At 38.4% G+C, this 20,311-nt stretch overlaps 1 protein-coding gene and 1 long non-coding RNA gene across 20 annotated transcripts in view; one reads left to right on the forward strand and one right to left on the reverse strand.

Moving 5' to 3' along the window:
- AKAP6 (A-kinase anchoring protein 6) overlaps positions 1-20,311 on the forward strand; it is a 503,988-nt gene that overhangs the window by 186,205 nt on the left and 297,472 nt on the right. For 2 of the 19 annotated variants that reach the window (XM_070587834.1, XM_070587859.1), the window contains exon 1: positions 10,358-10,731. The exons of 15 other annotated variants lie outside the window; for them this stretch is intronic. The gene's annotated coding sequence lies outside the window, so the exon portion shown is untranslated. Of the gene's footprint in view, positions 1-10,348; positions 10,732-20,311 lie in introns of those variants that run through there. 2 more of the 19 variants (XM_070587867.1, XM_070587842.1) reach the window with 2 other exon arrangements.
- LOC139078031 (uncharacterized) lies at positions 1,441-7,919 on the reverse strand. Its single transcript, XR_011530730.1, has 3 exons — positions 7,791-7,919; positions 6,134-6,323; positions 1,441-1,728 (listed from the first exon to the last, which is right to left on the reverse strand). It is a non-coding gene; the product is annotated as an uncharacterized lncRNA (long non-coding RNA).

Consider the following 20,311-nt stretch of genomic DNA (forward strand, 5'->3'; position numbering starts at 1 on the left):
AGCTCACTCTGCCGCATTTTCCTTTTCTGTAAAATGATGGTCATAATAATAGCATTTACTTCATAGGATTGTAACGAGAATTACATTAAATAGGATCTTTGAAATGCTTAGAATGATGCCTGACTGTACTGAGCACTAAATAAATGTAGCTAGTATGATGAGAGTCTTAGATTTCCTCTCAGTAGGCATTGCCTAGCCACCATTTAGCATCCACAGTGCATCTTTAACATAGCTTGTCACACCTAGTGGGCATCAGCCCTAAATGCCAGAAGCAAACTCTAAGACTCAGAACAAAGGCATGTGCCAAGCACTGCCATGTATGGAGTTTTGAGTTTTCATATGCAATGACTAAGAACCAACTTCAGTGAGTGTTGTTGCATCACACACACACACACTCACACACTCACACAAGCCAAGTCCCTGTGTAATGTAACTACCATCAACTGTATCAGGAAGGCATCATGCTCAGATCTATGAAGTCAAGGGATAGACCAGGGAGATGAGGGTCCTTCTGCTAAACAGATGACTGAACAATTAAGTAAGTGAATAGTGAGGAGGAAAATTCCAGGCTCCAATTGGAGTCAAGATGTGAAGCTAAGCTAACAGCCTGTGGTGACAAGGATGAAAGACGGACCGAGTGTACCCAGGGGGAAAGCTAAATGAGGTGGAGGACACATCAGAAGAGACCGCCACCATCAGAAAACACAAAAATGTAATTTGATACCAGAAAGAGATTATCAGAATGTGAAAAACTAGCTTTAGCCTGAAATATATTCCTACTCAAGGTCCAGGTTGGGGAAAGAAGGTGACCACCAGGGCAAATTTTATGAGGAGCTCTCAGAACACACAAATTACATTGTGATGACTGTATATGAAGAAAGATGATTATGGCTCTTTTAGGCAGGAGATGAGGATGGGTAGAGCCTGGCTGCACTAGTAAAGGGAGAGAAAATGGTTGGATTAAGATGGGGAATGGAAGAGATGCACAAACAAGGCTCCGTGGTGTAATGGGATTCACTATTCACTGTGAGAATCCTCATTTCTACTCTGCTGTCCTCTTTGGCTCAGAATAAAGTTAATATCCATGAGGAGGGAGCTAGTCTCAAGTCAGAGGGCACTGAGGAAAATATATTGGGAGGAGAGAAGAGGATGGAGCTGCCCACTCCTATTTCCCTGTGAATTTGACGTGTTAAAGACCCCCAGGGACATGAGAAGAATGTTTTCTGAGAAAGAATTCCATCGGGTTTAGACTTAGAAACATGTGGCTTATATCAAGTGAACACCCACTTCTCACTTTGATCAATTTTTAGCATTGCATACAATTGCTTTTAAAAATTACTTCTATTATTTCCCACTGATTATCTGAATAATACACGTTCTTCTCAAAATGAGGGGAAAATTAAAATCATCTTGGCCCACTAGAGATACTCACTGTTACCATTTTTGATGTATTTCATTTTTCTAGTTTTTATTTACGTGTACAAAAAAATTGGACTCAGACTCCATCACAATTTTATACATTGTTTCTTTAACTTATTATATCTTGAACATTTTTCTATATCATATAGATGGGGCTATATATTTATACTTTCTCACAATTCTTGTGCTCAGGCAATCTCTAGTTGGCTAATTATTAAGAGATTTGTAGAATTCTTTACCTCCCTTATGCTGGTACTGTGATGGTTTCGGCCTTTTGGGGTTAATTTGAGATTTACAGGCTTCCTTGAGCTGTGAGAGGAAAAAACAATATTTCTGCAAATATAAGAGAATTGGACCTTGGAGTTGGGGTTTGTGTCTCTTAATAGTCTTCCTTTGGGGAGCACATTCTGTCTAAATGTGTATTTTTCAATTCAAAGAAATGATAGGCAGGTGCTTGGTTGAGAGAGAAAAATTGGCTACTCTGTCAGATATTTAGAACAAAGAAGCAGTTGAACTATTCTTCACAGTAGGGTGAAAATCATAGCTCCAAGTAAGCGAATGTTGGGGTCATCTTTGAAGAGGAAAAAATTCACAAATGACCTGGATAGTAAATTCTTCCATGTGGGCTCTTGCCTTAGTGAAAGGTCTGTGTTAAGCCCTGAAGTCTTATGACTGAAACAATATTACAATATGCAGAATCCAAAAGGTTTTCTTCTTAAACGTATGTACCCTATTTATAGTCTGTGTGCCCATTCATAATCAGTCATGTTTTCTGATGTTGAATTTCTTTCCATGAGTTGTGGATATTTGTGTAAAGTGACTCACATAGCTTTTCTGAAGGAAGGAAGAAATGGGTTTGTGAGTTAGTATAAACCAGTGTGGAGCCCAAAGGTTTTTTAAAAATCTATTTTCATTTATCATTTGTTTGAATTTAGGTGTCACTGTAGTAGGCAAAGTTTGTTATATAAAGTGATACAAGACATATCTCAGGAACCAGAGTTCAGTACATTTGACTCAATCAGCCCAGGTCTGATTCTTTGTTCCTCCTTGTTCTCAACCCCCACCTGCTGTCACCTGCAGATCCTAGTGGCCCACAAAAGTGCCTAGTTGGTTTCCTGGTTGCCTCAACACCCAGTGAATTAATTCATATTTACAGATTAACATATGGTAAAGATACTTTTAAAATATGAGATATATACATTTTTTCTGATACACAAGATTGATGTAAAAAAATGAAACAAGTACTAAGTGAGAATCCTCCTTTCCTATTCTGTAGAGATACCCCTGGTTCACAACTTGGTATATACTCTTCTAGACTTTTAGTCCATATTTATATTCATATTTATATAGTTTTAAAAACATATTGGTTACTATTATGTAACCAGCTCTCTTACTTTGTATAGTATTTAGGATCTCTTTTTGTGTCAATATGTAAAGATCTACTTTATCTGTTTAATTTTATTTATCGATTGGTTTGTGATTAGATAATGCAGGTAGGATACAAAATGGTGGTAAATACTGAATTTCCTATCCTTATTCTCCTGCCTCACGGTTCCTCTCTCTAGGGGTAATCACTGCTGTCAATTTCATATATATCCTTCCAGAACAAGTACAAGCTGCATAGTTCCCTTCAGTACAAACAAGCTGTAACATATCCGAGCCTGAAAGATGAAGAGCTTCCTTTACTTGGACAGTCCCTTACAGATACCGCCCCATTTCTTTGCTCCCCTTAGAGTAGTAATCCTCAAAGAATTGTCTCCACTTGCTGTTTCCAGGTCCTCTTCTACTGCCCTCTGGTGTAGTCACCGCAATCTCACTTTTCACACCATATTAAAGAACTTGTTGTTGTCGGGCTATAACGGCCTGGCCCTGTCATTCCAAATGAGACAGTTTGAAGAGCATTCTCCATTTCAGATTCCTTGTGGGCTGGACTGATGCATTCATTGAGACTGTGGTACACCCCATCTTTCTACAACCCCACTTACTTCTTTTCCCTGTCTCAGGAGTTGCATCTCAAGGGCACTCCCTGATAAACTTCTTGCGTACGAATCTTTATTTTAGAGTCTGCTTCCCAGGAAACCAACTTGCAACATCCTCCAGTGATCTCCCGTCTCAGAATAAGAGCCTGAAGTCCTTACGCTTCCTCTATGTCCCTCCTTCCTCACTGCCACCCTTTCTGGCTGCGTCTCCTACACCCTGCTCTTTGTTCAGTACTACTTCGCTTGTTCCCTAGGTACCCTAAGCACACCCCTACTCCTGAGCTTTGCACTCGCTCTTCTGACGTCCTGGGATGCACTGCCCCCAGATACGCTCCTGTCTCAACCCTCGTTTCCTTGGGGTCTCTATTCAAATATCACTTTATCAGAGATTCTTTCCTTTCCACTCTGTATAAAGCAACATCACCACTTCCACCCCAGTACTCTCTATTCCCCTTATTCTGTTTTTCTTTTCCCTTACTTCCCTTTCTTACTGCTATCTGACGTACACTGTATTTTATTTACTTACTGTCTATCTTTTTCTCTTTTGTTCTCTGCTGTATTCTAAGGGCCTAGAAAAGTTCTTGGCACAGAAAATATGTTCAAAAGTATTTATGGATGAATGAATTATTCATTTTTCTTTTTCATGCAAATGTTGCATCTTTTACATATACGTATTGCAGGTCTTTTTCCATCTAATGATATATCTTGGAGAACATTGCAAATCAGAATATTAAAAGCTGTCTTATTCTTTTTAACAATGGATTCGTTTCCCACTATATATAAACACTATTTAACCAGTCCTCGATTAAAGAACATTTATGTTACTTCCAGTACCGCAAAGAATAACTTTGTAATGTCATCTTTTATTTTGTGAGTATATCTGTAGAAAAAAAATCTCTAGAATTACAATTTGCTGATAAGAGGAGGTGTAATTTATATTGGTATTTTGATTGATATTGCCAAATTGTTTTCCATAATCTTATACTAATTTACATTCTCACCAGCAAGATATGAAGATGCCTCTTTCAACACATACTCACCAGTTTTTTGATGTTGCTAATCTGATAGGTGAAAATGGCATTTCAATGTAGTTTTATTTTTCAATTCTCTTATTATGAGTGAAGTTGAATATCTTTTTATATGTTTAAAAGGCAGTTGTATTCCCTTTTGTATAATCTTTATACTAATATATTTTCTCTGTCCTTTGTTGGGTTGTTGTTCTTTTACTTGTTGGTTTATAGGAAATAACGTGAATATTTGAAAATTCCTCCTTGGTTTGTCATTTATCTTTTAAGTTTGTTTTTGGTGTTTTATTTCTCAGATAGAAGGAGAACTTTCTTTTGTAGTGGAGCTTATCAATTTTTTCTCTTATAGGTTTTGTGTCATACGTAAGTCTTCCTCACTTTGAGGTTGTAAATATTTTTCCCGTGTATTTTCCTCCAATACTTTTCAGTTTTGATGTTTTACATTTTAAATCTTTATTCTTTGAGAATTTATCCTGATGTACATTTTAAAAACATAGGCATCTAAGTATTTTTTTAACCAAAGATCAAAGATTACCTTAGTGTCCCAATATCATTTATTGAATACATCATCTTTTCCCCACTGATGCCATCTTCATCACATTTCTGTTTCTAGCTTTATATTCTATTCCGTTTATCTATGTATTCATATATGAGTGCCTCAGTGCTTTATGTATTATAGTTTTATCACAGTTTTCAATAGCTATCTGATTGGCCTTGTTTCTACCCTCATCCAAAAGAAAAATTTTGAAAATAATAATATTTTCAACATTTTCCTGCCTTTCTAGTTTGCTTTTCCACTTAAATTTTATTATCACCTTATCTTGTACCAAACAAAATTCTGTGGGTTTTTTTATTAGGATTATGCTATATTTAGAGATGAATTTAGGAAGAAATGACATCTTCATAATCTGGAGTGTTCTTATCCAAGAACGTAGTATGTTTCTTTATCTGTTCAAGTCTTCCTACATTCCTATTAGTATATATTTCCTTTTCCTTGTTTTTAAATTGTTATATATGTGTTTATATGTTTTTAAACAAGAAATTTAAAGCAAACATCTGGCTCACAACTATCTAGATTAAAAAACAAAAACAGAATTTTGCCAGGAACATGGAAACATCCCGCATACTCCTCTCTGATCACAGCTTCTTCGTCCCTTCAGATGTAGTAAACATTCTGACTTTATGATAGTCATTTTGTTGCCTTATAGTTTTACTGCCCATGTAACCATCTCTAAATAACATAGTTTAGTTTTGCCTGCTTTCGAGGTTAAAATAAATAAAATCATGCTAGATATATTCTTTTGTATCTAACTTCCTTTGCTCAAAATATGTCTATGAGGTTTATCCATGAATGTTGCCTTTTCAGCAAATGCTTTTTTTCTGAATGTATTGAGATCATCATATGATATTTAAAAATTTCTTTTTCAAACATTAAATCAGCATCTCTTTCCTGGAATGACTCCAGCTTGGTCATGATCTAGTATCCTTTTTTATGTATCACTGGTTTCGTTTTGTGAGGACTGGTTTATTTCTGGTTTCACATACTCCTCTGGAGTGGTCCGTTAGAGGGTCTCCTTGAAAACCTGGGTTTTACCAGGGCTCCTCCTCCTTCGTGGGTTCTGAGCTCCAATTTTTGCCCCCCACTCCCCAGCACTGAAGACTGCTAGAAATTCAGCTCAGCTTTTCAATCACTTAGCTCTGCTTACAAACCTGCCAAGGACTTGAGGGGCAAAACAGTGCCAAATATCTCTTCTCTCTGAATTTCCATTCTCTGTGGGATCTTAGGCTCTCAAATCCCTTCTGCACTGATAATTCTCTGATGCCTTCAAACGGATTCTCTCTTGTTCAGCCTACTTGTTCTCAGTGAGACGGTTGGTCTGCATACACTCGTCTGCCATAACTAGAAGTGAAAATCAAGAAATGGTATCAAATGGCAGTTGAAAATACTGTTAAAGTACAGTAGTATTATCAGGGGATAGTGATTATAATTTATGTCCGCACCTCTGGGAGCAACAATCTACCTCAAATACCAAGAATGCCATTTAGTATCTCCAGGGATGTGAAGGTTATCTGGCTGTGACATCAGTCACTCTACTGATCTCAGATTAATTCTGCTCGTCTCAAGGCCAGGTGGCATCTCCTTTCTCCCTAAATGCTTCATGTGCATCCCACCAGATACTTCCTCCAGGGTTACCCATGCCAGGAAATGAGGAGTTACCCATGCCCGACATTTCTGCTTCTTCACCCACCATGTCCAACTGGTTACCAAATCATGTCTATCATATCTCCCTATTGTTTCTAAAATTTGTTTACTCTTTCCCATCCCCACTGCCTTTACTTAGGTCCAAATATCATCATCCTTTGTCTGAGTTATTGAAAGGGCCCCTATCCTCATTCCCCTGTAAACACAAGGAATGATCCTTCTAAAATACAAATCTCACCCAAGCTTTCACTACTGTGCTTAAAATCTAACAATGGCTCTCTGTAAACCATGGGATAAAATTTTATAAATTATACATATCCCCCCTGCAGCAAATACTGAAGGCAAGTGCTGTAGGATACTCAGAGACCTCTGTCCTTGTCCAGGGGCTGCCCCTTTTAGCATATGACTGGAGCAAATGACAACCTCTCTGGACCTTGATTTCCTCCTCTACAATAAGAGGAAATTGAGCCTGAAGATTTCCAATACTGACCACCTCATGATTCTGAATCATCGCCTTTAGATGGATTATGTGTGCCTTTAAAAATGAAGCTTATGTTTATAGTAGGCTGTAAATACTTTATAGAGAGTAATATCAAACATCAATTATGTAATTTTTATGTAACAACAATTGATTTCATCTGCACTTATTCATAATTCAAATGGGAAACTAAATCATGACTCAATTGAATTGTTTTAGTTGAAGTTCTCCACCACTAAAAGCCAGCAGAAGCCCCTCAGGATTAAGGGGGAATGCAAGCCGTGTTCCCAGACATCCCTTTCTCTGGGCTGGCCGGAGGTATGCCGTTATTTTATTCCCTGGTTCATCGCTTGCCTCCCTATTCACTCCCACTGTGCGTGCAGGGCTCTTCTCATAATGACGTGTTTCAGCTCCCTCAAGAAAAGTGCCTCACACTCTCCTGCTTTCAGGTCCTCTCACGGGGTGCTTTCTTTTTCTCCCCCCAGCTTTATTGACATACAGTTGACAAAACTGTAAGATATTTAAAGTGTTCAATGTGATGATTTGATGTACATACGCATCGTGAAAGGATTTCCCCCATTGAGTTAATTAACATATCACAGGATGCTGCTTCTTCCTTGAATGTTTTCCCTCAAAACCCATGTCTGGCTCTTGTACTTGTCCTTTAGAAACTGACTGTGTCTCACCTCCTCTAATGAGCTTCTCTGTCTTATTCTGAGTTTGGTGCCCTCCTTTCCTTCCTGTTCTCTGACACACTATGCAGATACCATCGATGCGCTCTTCAAACTACACTGTAATCATCTACTTGTCTATCTGTGTCTCCAGATTCTAAATTCCTTGAGGACAGGAGCCGTGTTCTTTTCATTTGTAAAATTCTGAGAGCTGAGCACAGAACATTGTATATAGTGGATATTGAACAAACAATTTATATTTAAGTGAATAAATATATCTCACAATGAGAGCCATTAAAGAAATGCATTTGCCTTACAGGACTCTTAGAAGAATCCCTCTTGCAGCTAACTTTTCAAATGCCTCTATTTGGATTGTGTGTGCATAATATGTACATGGACTTTTGCTGTGTGGCAGACTTATGGAAAATTACATTTTGTTGCTTCTTAAATTCCCTGAGGAATATATAAATTCTCACATAAGCATGGCTTTTCAGACCGATGTTAATACTTGGTTCTGTTCAGAAAATCTTGTCTTGATTTTGTCATCTTTCTTCTTTTGTGCTGGCAAGAGCTGACAGCTATTTAAATGAGAATTAAAAATAGGACCCTGTGAAGGACATGTTCCTTTTTTTCCTGCCAGGATATAACTGACCACAGAACTGGGGTTATATCCTCTCTCTTAAAAGAAAAATTGCCACAGCCTAGGCTATCAAATTCTAGATAAAAACCAGTGATGAAAAAAAATATCTCCTAAGAGATATTTCAGTGGTCCAAACACTTTCATCACTCCTGATAGAAAATCTGCTTTTTTTCTTATTCTTGAAAGACATTTAAAGAATTTGAAAGTTAAAGTGCTACCTTTGTAGCCATTATAGTCTGCAATTCATCCACATTGTGAGTTGGCTTTAGCTGCTTGGTGTGTCTTCCTTTTCTGTGTTACCATCTCACATGGAAGGACCTCAGGTTGTGGGAGTGGGAGCTGGAGTATTAGAGAAAAAGGGCAATTGCATGTCAGGGAGGGAACCGTGTGAAAACCTTTTGGCTTTGGGGAGGTGGGTTCTTGTTTATCATTGGGACTGACAGACTAGAGCAGGCCCGGCTGAAGACTAGGCCTGGGAAAGGGGTCTGAGGACCCTCTTACTGAAGTTTTGATATATGGTTATTCATTTGTTAACGCCTTCATCAGATATTCATTGAGCTTTATAATGAAGTCTAGATGACATCCATTGTGCCACCTCAGAGCTGCTGGTCACCCTGAACTAACGATATCTCAGGAGAGTGGGGGTAGCTGTCGAGCCCAGAACCAGGCCATGTTTACCCCAGTGATGCTGTAGCATCCCAGAATTCATTCATTCAGCAAACGTTCATTGACGTCTGCTGAGGGCCCAGTGCTGTTTTAAGCCAGCTCTGCAAAGATGAACCTGACAGAGCAACTGGAGCTCACTGTGTGGGGAGTGAGGAAGGAGGTAACAGACCATGAAGATATCAGGCAGTAGCAGAGCCCGGGAGCACTGAGGAGGGGGCATTAAGCCAACCAACGGAGTCAAGCTCAAGCTTCCAGAGGAGGTGACCCCTGAGCTGACTGTCAAGAAGTTTGAGGGAGCAGTAACCAACAAAAGAGAAGAGGTTTTCAGATTTGATCCATTTTGGTGATCTCTCTTTGGGGAGGCCATGGCTAACCATTCCTGCCAGATTGATCAATTCTGTTATTTAAATTTCTCTCAGAATGAGGTTTGACTAATTCTATCTATAAGTAGTTCTCAGCAAATCTTCAACCAGGGAAATTCTTTCTTATATGTAATTTATATCCACCCTGTCCTGGGAATCCAAGCTCTCTCCTTGAGTTCTGACTTTTGTGGAAACCATGAGAAGGGTGTGGATGAGGAAGCTGAAAGCTGGTGAATTTATCCCATGTTGCCTCTGGGAGTCAGAGGGCTCCGTGCTGCGTGGAGGAACTCACTGGTAAGGAGGCACAATGCATTCCCTTCTTCGGTTTCTTTTTTGGTTATTTCTCCCATGAGATACGTGTCTACAAAACTGTCTGTTTAGCCAGTAGGTGGAGTACTTTCTTAGAAATAACAGGCCTTAAAGAATGTATCCGTTTGTAGAGGGGAACTAATTTTGGTAACTATGAAAAATGTGTCTAGTATTTTTGTATTTCTAGCTTTCTCTGGGAGAGCCTGGAAGGGAACGAATGATCTTGACAAGACTCTGGGCAGTTAGTTCGCTTTTACTGGGACTTCTTGCGAAGCGATACATTCGGTGATTGGATACTGCCAGTCAGAACTTGAAATTGTTTTATAAAACAGCTGTCCAAGTCACTTGCACGCTTCTGCTGAATTATTATTATTCATGATACTTCAAGCTCTCTGTGAGTGTTAAAAGATAGGTGTATAATTTCAGTGTTTCTCCCCAGCTAAGGTAAATCTCCTGTAGCAGGGTGTCAAGGAAGCACTGCACACGGATTGTAAGCTTCTCAAATGAGCTTTCTATTGTAACCAAGCAACTGACACATTAGATATCCCTTTGCCATCAGCTTACATTCTCTGAGAACTGAGGTCAGTGCCTAAAATAACCCTGCTAATTGTGAGGGCACATGTGGACCGAAATTCCAGTTAGCAGTCTGGGAGCTGCAGGCCTGAGGATTTGAAAGCTTACAGTTCATAACAAGCCTCTAGGCAGTTAGGCCCAAAGCCTGTTAGAGTTCAGGTACGGAAAGAAAGTTGTACGTTATGTTTTATATTCTCTGTCTGTAAAGCTGGTTAACCGGTGACAGCTGGTTAAAAACCAAATCTACTTGAGTTACAAGATCTGGGCTATCTGGGCCGTGCTTTCAATCTGTCGGTTGGTGGTGAAGTGTCTGACAGAAGCGGATGGCTTGGCTGAGGGACGTGAGATTTCGGCAGCCTGTGTAGGACCCCTGGTACTTGGGACCTCTTCTTGCCTCACAGTTCAGGTAGGCTGTCGCTTACGTGGAATTCTTTGTGAGACAGACAGGTCACAAAACTGTTCCTCTCCAGGGTTGGGCATGAGGTCTCAAGGGTCTTCCAGCACACAGCCTGCACTGGTGGGCACTGTTTCACTCCCTGCCTCGACAGCACGCCAAACGAAAGTCGTTATGTTCCTCCTCAAGTGCACGAAAATTCTAGGGTGTGAGGGAGACCGATGGAGTTCACACAAAGTATGATTCATCTTGCGTGTGGTAAAATGCCTCTTTAAAATTTACCTTCCTCTTTTCTGTATTTCCCTTATTCTAGCTCCAAAAGGCAGGCATTTATGTTTATGGAAAACAATGAGAGAGAATGTTAAGCCTCTTAATGTAGTTTTCATATATTTTAAAACCACTTAATAGGGTTTGGGTTTTATCTTTAGACTAAGATGAAAATCAACACTATTCTTTTTAAAATAACCTCACCTAGCCTTCTGTTTATGCCCCTTATCAGTGTAATTAATGTAAAATGCTGAGGTATCCTTGCTCCTATTAACTCCAGTGTTGACCTACATTATAAAGTATCATTTTTAGCTTTGTCTTCCAAGTATCTGGCACAGAGAATAAGTATAAGTATATAAATGCTGTAAATGATGCTTTGAAACTTCAGCCTGAGTGGGTTATTTAATCCAGCGTTTATTCAAGTTTATACATTTACCTCATCTCCTGTGACAGACGTATTTGTGGAACATATGTGCAAACAGCGTTTCGTGACTTAACACACACTTCAAAAGCTGATCACCTTTAAGGAATCTGTGTGTAAAATGAATAGGAAGTCACAGACTATGCTTCCATGGTTCTTCCTCACACATCAGTGTCTTAAACTAAGTTATACTGATGTTGCATAACCTTGGAGAAACTTCTCAGGAGCTAAAACTGCCTTTTCATTATCAGGGGACATATGTGTATATGTATAAGATCACCTGAAGCCTTTTGAGTGTCCCTAGAAGGATGTCTATGTGGTGGGATTTGGGGGTGGCCTGTTGGATATATTGGGTATTAAATTTTGCCTTTGTTGGGGAAAGATTTTTCTGGAGACAAGGCTCATGGTCTGAGACTTAAGAAATTAAAAAATAAAAATTGAAAAGGATATTATCCTTCCCTTGCACATTACGACATTTTAATAAACTTGAAAAGCTGCAATAATTGCTCTTCTGACGTTTATACCTATTGCAATGTCAGGAATTATTAGCTTGAACAATATGAAATTGCCAATATTAGAATGTTGCACCTGTAAAAATGCCAATTTTGTGCTGCTCATCCTAACTGTTTAATGAGCATTAACTTATTTTATTGAAAGTTTAGCCTTAAACCCTCAACAATAGTAGCAAGAGTCAAATACTTTCATAAAGTATGAGAGATGTCTCATTGAAAACATGATGGTCAAAGGTTACCTCCTGTGAATAAATCCAGTATGTATGTGTTATGTCCGTCTTTCAATTCGTAACTTCTTTGGTCTTTCAAAAAGAACTTACTGTTTCTGCCAAGTGCTGCCTGCGGTGTTTATCAGATCCGGTGACTATGGGCCTACGTCCTCAATGGCTGAGAGTTGATTTTTAGCAGGGTTTAAGATATCTTTGAGAAGGTTCATCCTCTGGATAGCTTGTCAATGACCAAATGTGTGTTGCAGTTTTAGGGTTTCTCTGTGTATCTTATCTCAGTGCTCTTCTTTTTCTAATTTCCTACAGTGGAATCTAAGGTCATTGATTTGAGACTCTTCTTCATTTTTTTATAGGTGTTCAGTACTATAAATTTTCTCCCAAGTACTACTTTAGCAGCAGCAAAAGAATTTTTATATGTTGTATATTTATTTTATTCATTTAAAAATGCTTTCTAGTTTGCCTTTTGATTTCTCCTTTGATGCATAGATGATTTAGAAGTGTATTGTTTATTTTCCAAATATTCGGGTATTTTCCAGAGGCCTTTTTGTTACGTTTTTATTATTCTGATTTAGTTTCACTGTAGCCAATGAGCATACTTTTTATGACTTGAATCTTTTAAAATTTATTGAGACTTGTTTTATGATCATGATTGATCTTGGTAAACGTTCCTTGGGCACTTGAACAGAATGTGTATGTTGCTCCTGTTTGAGAGAGGGTTCCAAAATGTCAGTGAGGTCAAGTTGGTTGCTAGTGTCGCTCAAATCTTCTCTCTATGTGTATCCTTACCAGTTTTACGTCTATCTGTTCTGTCAGTTATTGAGAGAGGGTATTGAAATATCCAGTTATAATTGTGAGCTTGTCTTTTTCTCCTTGCAGTTCTGTCAGTTTTTGCTTTGTGTGTCTTGAGGCTCTCTCATTCGATGCACTGACATTTAGGATCGTTATGTCCCCTTGATGAACCTATCCTTTTCTCATTATGAAATAACTCTCTTTATCCCTGGTAATATTCTTTGCTCTGAAATTTATTTTTTTTGATATTAATATAACCACTCCACCTTCCTTTTAAAGGCTTTTCTGTTTTAGGGAGTTTCTATCTAAGGTATTTATATAAAAATAAGCTGTATAACTATGTTATTTATTAACATATTTTATTAATTAAGGTGTAAGTAGAATTCACTGATAGTTTTCAGATGCCCTTCTATAATTCCATTTTCACAGTGTCAGCATTTCTACAGGCACCTTTCCTCCATTGTTAAGTGATTGTCATTTTACCCTACTTACACAGTAAGTAGCTTTCTTTCTATCTAATGAGTGATATTCATATATTTAATATGGAGCATGAAATGAGCGCTGGCCAGTCAGAATGGATGCCAGCTGTAAACAATAGGTGTGGCCTCACTGCTGCGTGCTGGCTGAATATCAGTCCTGAATATGTGACAGCTGAAGACTCCTGAATTAGGTGCAGGAGTCATTTTTCCAGCCATACCTAATACTCTACCTTCTGTACTTTTTTTTTTAATCTGTTTAGAATCCCTGGAGCTATTTAATAATCAAGTTAACATGTATATCAACATCTTAAGGCATGACTTCTTTATATTAGGGGAAAATACAATAAGGACACATTTTTAAAGTTTTATTTTGGATTTTGGCTGAAATTTCAGGTAGTAAATATTTGTTCATTAATTTACCAGTTGTTCGTTGAGGCCCTTGCATATGGCAGCCATTGGGAATCTGAAGATGAACAACACTATGTAGTCCCTGCGCTTAAGGAGCTACTGTAGTCCAGGAGAGAGGCCTGGGGTGTGGTGCAGCCGTGTGTGTGGTGGAGCGTGAGAGGGGAACCTCTGGCCTCACAGGATCTCTCAGGATGTAAGCGCCCCAAATAACTTAATTAATTCACTTATTTCTAAAAAGGTAGCAACTGTTTTATAATATATATCCTGTTTTATCCTTCCAGAGATATTTACCCTTTACCTTGTAATCAGTGTGTCTTCAATGATTAATTTTTTGTCCATGTCTGGGGTTTTACTAGAGCTCTCACTCTGCTTATCATGCTCCATGTGGCATATATTACCTAGTGGAGTACCTTACACACTCTTGGAGTTCAATAAATATTTGTTGAATGAATGAATATTTGCCTCTGGTCACCAGAAATTGGAGATGTGGTTCAGCCCTGTCATGAACTGGATATTATCCAAAGGAAGTGACTGTTGCCAGAAGACACTCCATGGCAGAACTCAGGGAAGGCATCTTCAGGGATCAGGAGTCAGCCATCATGATATACCTAGAGAACTGAAATCAGAGAACAAAATAATTTTGTGTGTAGAGCCTTCAGTGTACTAAGAGCAGAGTTCAGAGAAAAGCAGCTCATAGCACCTCAGACCCAGGTGGGATTTATGCATCTTCCATTCCTTTCTGTACAGTATAGCCTCAGCAGCTTGGCCATGGGAATAAATTAGCTTCAGTGACCATCTAGGCCAGAGCAGCTCCAAGGGGCTGGGGTCAGGAGGTCAGGCTTTGGTTGTGCTATTGGCAAAGATGTTTAGAAGATCTGAATTTTCAGGTCAATAATAGTTGGTAGTTAAATAGTCCTACACATCTTCCTCCTTTTTTTGTTTCTTGTTGAAGTAGTTTGGAAACTGTTAGGTTAACCCAGTTTAGAAATGAGGGAAATTTCTAGAGCCAGGTGATGGGTATGTAAGTGTGCATTTTATTGTTATTCTTTATAATTTACATATAAATTATATATTCTTTTGTCTATTAGAACATTTCTTATGATAGAGAATGCACAGGATATGAACGAATCTTTCAGACACAATGTTAAAGAAGCAAGACAAAAAAGTCATACTGTGTGATTCCATTTATATAAAGATCAGAAACAGAGAAAACTAAACTGTTTTATTTAGGTGTGCATGCTCAGAAAGTAAAATGATAAGAAAAGGAACAAGAAGTGATTTCCGTAAAGTAATAGGCTTGATCACCTCCAGGCAAAAGGGCACATGGGGAGTATCTTGGCTGTCGGCAGTGTTCAATTTCTTCAGCACGGTGGTTACACATGTGTTCACTTCACGATTATTTAAGATGTAAATTTATGAATTATAAACTCTTATCTATGCAAGCCATATTTCACAAGACAAAAGTTTAAAACACATGGGAAAAATAAAATTAGTATGACAAAACAAAAAAGAGAGAGTGAGCGAGAGAGGGAATTTTCATTCTCATTCAGTTGTTTAGGGCTGTCTTTATACAATTAGGCAAGCTACTCCTTGTTTCAGATTTTAGATGATGCTTGATTTTGGTCTTACACAGGTCTTTGTGTATCGTAATTTGATCTGTTCAGAAGATAAATGTGGTAGATAATACAAAGCATTAATATTGATGCTTGGAATAGCATTTGCAATTGAAATCAGTCCTCATTCATACAAATATCTATTAATAAAAGTAGAACTTCTTGAATAAGTATATATGTACCTGATAAAAAATTAAAGCTTTCTGGTAAGAATTTGTATTTGTATTAACTGAAACAATATATTTATATTCAGCTATTATCTATAAAAGTTTAACTGTAATTGATATGTCCAAGAAGTACCTGAGACTCAGATTTTGCTTCTTTTCTTTAGTACTTTTTTACTTGAGCCACTTAGACACAATCTTTACTTCCAAGAAAAAAGATGAGAAGGCGTGGGAGGGAAAACTCACTAACATGCATTATAAGCTTGATCCATGGAATTATCAACAGGAAATAGAAACAGATTATTCTTAGCATGATCTTGCTTAGAAAAGACTTGAATGAGCTTTGTGGAGAAGTAGGCACCCACGTACATCCTGTGACCAGATCATGTGGCAGATTGCTACAAAGTATTTACTTGATGAAATTATTTATTGATATTATATGAGAATGAATATTGCAATGTGTCTGAAGGATTCTTATTACAAAGAAAGAGGGAAAATATAATACTCCACCAGCTGCCGTTTCCTGCACTGTGTGACACTGAACATACTTCTCCCAAGTCGCTGCTTGGAAGGACAGCACTCTCGCCATCCAGGATGCACAGGTGCCAGTGGTTAGAATCACACAATGCAGCGTACCTACCCAAGATTGGTATGGTGTTGTCAGTGTGGGTGCCAGTACTAGTGAGAATGGTGAAGATTTGGATGGGCAAAGAGAACTGGGCAATTCTATGCTTTAGTGCTAATCACCATCTTTGGGGAGAAGTCTCTATGTCCCCAACTTTTATCCTTTTCTTTGCCAGTTTTGCCAAATGTTTCTGGAGTCTAAAGATATGACGGTTATAGTTACCATTGTGTCATAATATACTCTTCCCTCATCTCCTTTACCCTTGGTGTGAACAAATGCCCTTTTCTTCCACGCCAGCTGGGGCAGGTAGACATACAGGGGACCTTAGAATGGACTTCTGAAGGAGCAAGGGTCAAGCCCCGCAGTTTCCCCTTGCGGGTGCGTTCTGGATTGGTGGCGGCACAGCACTGTAGTGGGGCAGATCTGCCCTGTGCAGCCGTTCAGGGATCAAGGTCCTTTCAGGCAGTGCTGTCCAAGAACAAGCTAATAGGAGCCATGAATGTGAATCACATATGTGATTTTAAATGTTCTTATAGCCACATTAGAGAAGTAAAAATCAGGTAAAAGGAATTTTAATATTTTCTTTAACCCAATTTCTCCATAACATGCAACTAATATAAAAATTATTAATAGTCTATTTGTTTTCTTCTCCCCACAGCTCCCCAGTACCTAGATGTATATTCTAGCTGTGAGTGCCTCTGGTTGTGGCATGTGGGATGCCGCCTCAGCATGGCCTGATGAGCAGTGCCATGTCCACGCCCATGATCCGAAGCAGCACAACCCTGGGCTGCCAAAGTGGAGCATACGAACCTAACCACTCAGCCATAGGGCCAGGCCCTAATAAGCTATTTTAAATTCTTTTTTTCAGACTAAGTCTTTGAAATCCATTGTCTAGTTTACACTTATAATACAGCTCAGTATGGACTAGCCACATTTCAAGTGCTACCATATTGGACAGCATCGATCTAGAGGTGCTGCTGTTTTTCTAGGACCTCAGATTCTTCCACAGGATCTTTTGAATTCAGCCAGCAGACGAGGAAGAGAGAGTGTATAGAGGATTCCAAAGTAGGCTTTAGGGATTAGGCCCGGCAACAAAGTATATCACTTCTACCAACATTACATTGGTCGGTACTTGGTTATACAACCCCACCTAGCCGGGACACCTGGGAAATGCAGTTAAGCCCTGTGCCCAGGAGGAAAAGGAAATGGATTTGGTGAGTCCATGGCAGAGTCTCTACCATGAAAGAAAAGTTTCCATTATCCACATTTTACAAATCAGGAAACTGAGGCCCAGGCAGACTAAATGATGGGCTAATTAATGAGAAAATGTAAGTAGAAAGCAGGTCTTCACTCTCTAGAGTTTGTTTCTTCCATCAGACTGCCTTGCCTTTTCCCTTCTATTTGTCCCTCGGTCTTTCCTTTAATTCTGTTGATACAGATGCAGTTCTTGCAGAAAACCTGATGTCTTCAATATTCTATCTCACCAGCTCTGTTGGGCTGCTCTGTGACTTAATGACAGTATTCTATTACTGCTGTTTTGGAAAATGACAGGCAGCCCAGTATAATGAAGCAAATATGCCTTATTACCAAATGGTTCAACTAATAGTACTATTCTGAGCACTACATTATCATTTCAAGTGGGACTTTTCCTTCCGCATACTGAAGTTCTTCGTTCAAAGCAAAGGATTATTAAGGTCCTCATCAAGACGTTTCAATCAATGTATAAATTGCATTTTCTGTTATAATGAGCAGTCTGTTCAATTGAAGTTTTCAGCTTTTTAAAAGTGCTTAGAAGAATAGTAGCAGAAGTGCTCTTAATGGCAAAATTATTGAATTGAAGTGCTTGGATAAGCTGCTTTATTTCTTAGACGGAAGGGTATGTTTTAGATGGAGAAATAAGATAATATTCCTTAAAGCAGACTAGTGATAAAGAGTGATGGCTCTCCATGAACTACTGATTATAACATGTGTCCTTCAAGTGCAGGTTTTATTGAAGACAACATAATTAGACCACTGCCCTTTAGCTTTAAATTATCCACAGCAAACTGGTTTAGGGTTTTGTTGTTGTTTTAGATTTTTGAATATGAAATACATTCCCAAGTTCCAAAAACTTAAAAATATTAAAAGACATACAGTGTGGAGTCCCCCTTATATCCTCCAATGCAGAGGGTTGGCCCTTCTGCCCAGTTTCTTCCTTCCCTACCCCAACAAGGTAGGTACTCATTCTTATTTGTTTCTTGAAGATTTTTCCAGAGTAAGCAAATAGCAATATGTGTTCTTATTTCCCCCCCATGTTATTCTATAGACACTGTTCCATACCTTTCTTTTTACACTTAATGGGGATCTTTCTATGTCAGAATATAGAGAGCCTTCTTGTTAGCATCATCCTTTTCTTAGCTGTGTAATATTCTGGTGAATGAGCGTACCATAATTTACTTAACTAGTCCCCTATTCATGCATGTTTGGTCTGTTTCCAATCTTTGGATATTATGAATTATATTACAATAAATAGACTTGAACATAAGTCATTTCACAAAAAGTGTAAATATACTTAAGACATAAATTCTCAGAATTAGGATGGCAAGTCAATGTTTATATGCATTTAGAATATGATAGAAATGACCAAATTGCTTCCCCAGTGGTTGTACCAATTTACCCTCCAACCAGGCACACATAAGAATGCCTATTTCCTACAGCTTTTCCAATAGTTTGTGTTATCAAATTTTTGAATTTTTTCCTTGTAGCTGAAAAATGACACTTTGGTATAGTTTAAATTGATGTTTCTCTTACCTTTAGAAAGGTTGAGCAGCTTTTCATAAGTTTATTACTTTTTCTATGAACTGTGTTCATTTCCTTTGCCTGGTTTTTGGTTGTGTTGTTGGTCTTTTCTTTATTGATTCATAGGAACTCTGTGTTGATTAGCGGGATAAGCCCTGGGATATGAGCTGCAATAAATTTTTTTCTGATTTGTCATTTGTCTTTTGACTTTGCCTAGTGTATGTTTTTCCATCACTATGCAGAAGTTTTCTTTTCTTTTTCCATTGTAGTCAAGTTTATCTTTCTTTTAATGGCTCTGGATTTTGAATCCAGAAGGCTTTCCTCACTCCAAGATTGTAAATAATTTACCTATTTTTCTTATTAATTTTTACATTTTAATTTTTTCATTTAAATCTTTGATCCATTGGGGATTTATCCAGGTACACAGTGGATTCAAGTTAATTTTTTTCCGGATATGTATCTAGCTATTACTTTTTTCCCCTCACTGATTTGAGATGCCTCCTTTATCACATGCTCAAATATTCATGTGTATTTGAGTCTACTTCTGGACTTATTCTTTCCAGTTGTCTGTGTACCTATATGTGCCAGTATTACACAGTTTTAAGTCCTGAAACTTTATAATATTTTTAAATATTTGCTAGACTAGTCTGCCCTTATTGCTCTTTTGTGGGGGGGTGGTTCTCTGGTTATCCTTGTTTGTCCATTTATATGTTAGTATCAGACTATTTCCCATCTCCATCCTTCAGCCTCTCCCCCCAGTAAAAACCTGTTGTTATTTGTAGTAGGAATTGCATAACGTTTATAAAATGACTTAGGGAAAGCTGCTATTTTAATGACATGGAGCCTTCCTATCCAAGAACATGTTTTGTTATCCCATTTGTTCATTTAAAAAAAATTCTTCAGTAATGTTTTAAAGTTTTCTCCATTTAGGTCTTCCACATTTCTCTTAAGTTTATTCCAAGGTACTTTACCTTTGCTGTTGCTCTATTCTTAATGACATCCTCAATCATAGCTCCCAAGAGCTTAGTATTTGTACATGTGATAGCTATCGATTTCTAGGTAAGAATTTTTTACTCCGCTATCTGATTGAACATTCTCATTGGTTGGAGATCCCCAAGCACAGTCATATCATCTTGCTTGGTGGTAGGCTTCCCTTCTCCTTCCTGCTATCACTCTTCTTGTTCAGTTGGCTTTCACCCAGTTATTTTGTGGCAACAAACAACTCCTAGATCTTCATGGCCCACAACAACGAGGTGTGTTTGTTGCTCACATTACATGACTGTCATAGGCTGGGCCTGAGCTCTGCTCC

This window comes from Equus przewalskii, chromosome 1, assembly GCF_037783145.1.
Source record: "Equus przewalskii isolate Varuska chromosome 1, EquPr2, whole genome shotgun sequence".
Classification (NCBI taxonomy): Eukaryota; Metazoa; Chordata; class Mammalia; order Perissodactyla; family Equidae; genus Equus; species Equus przewalskii.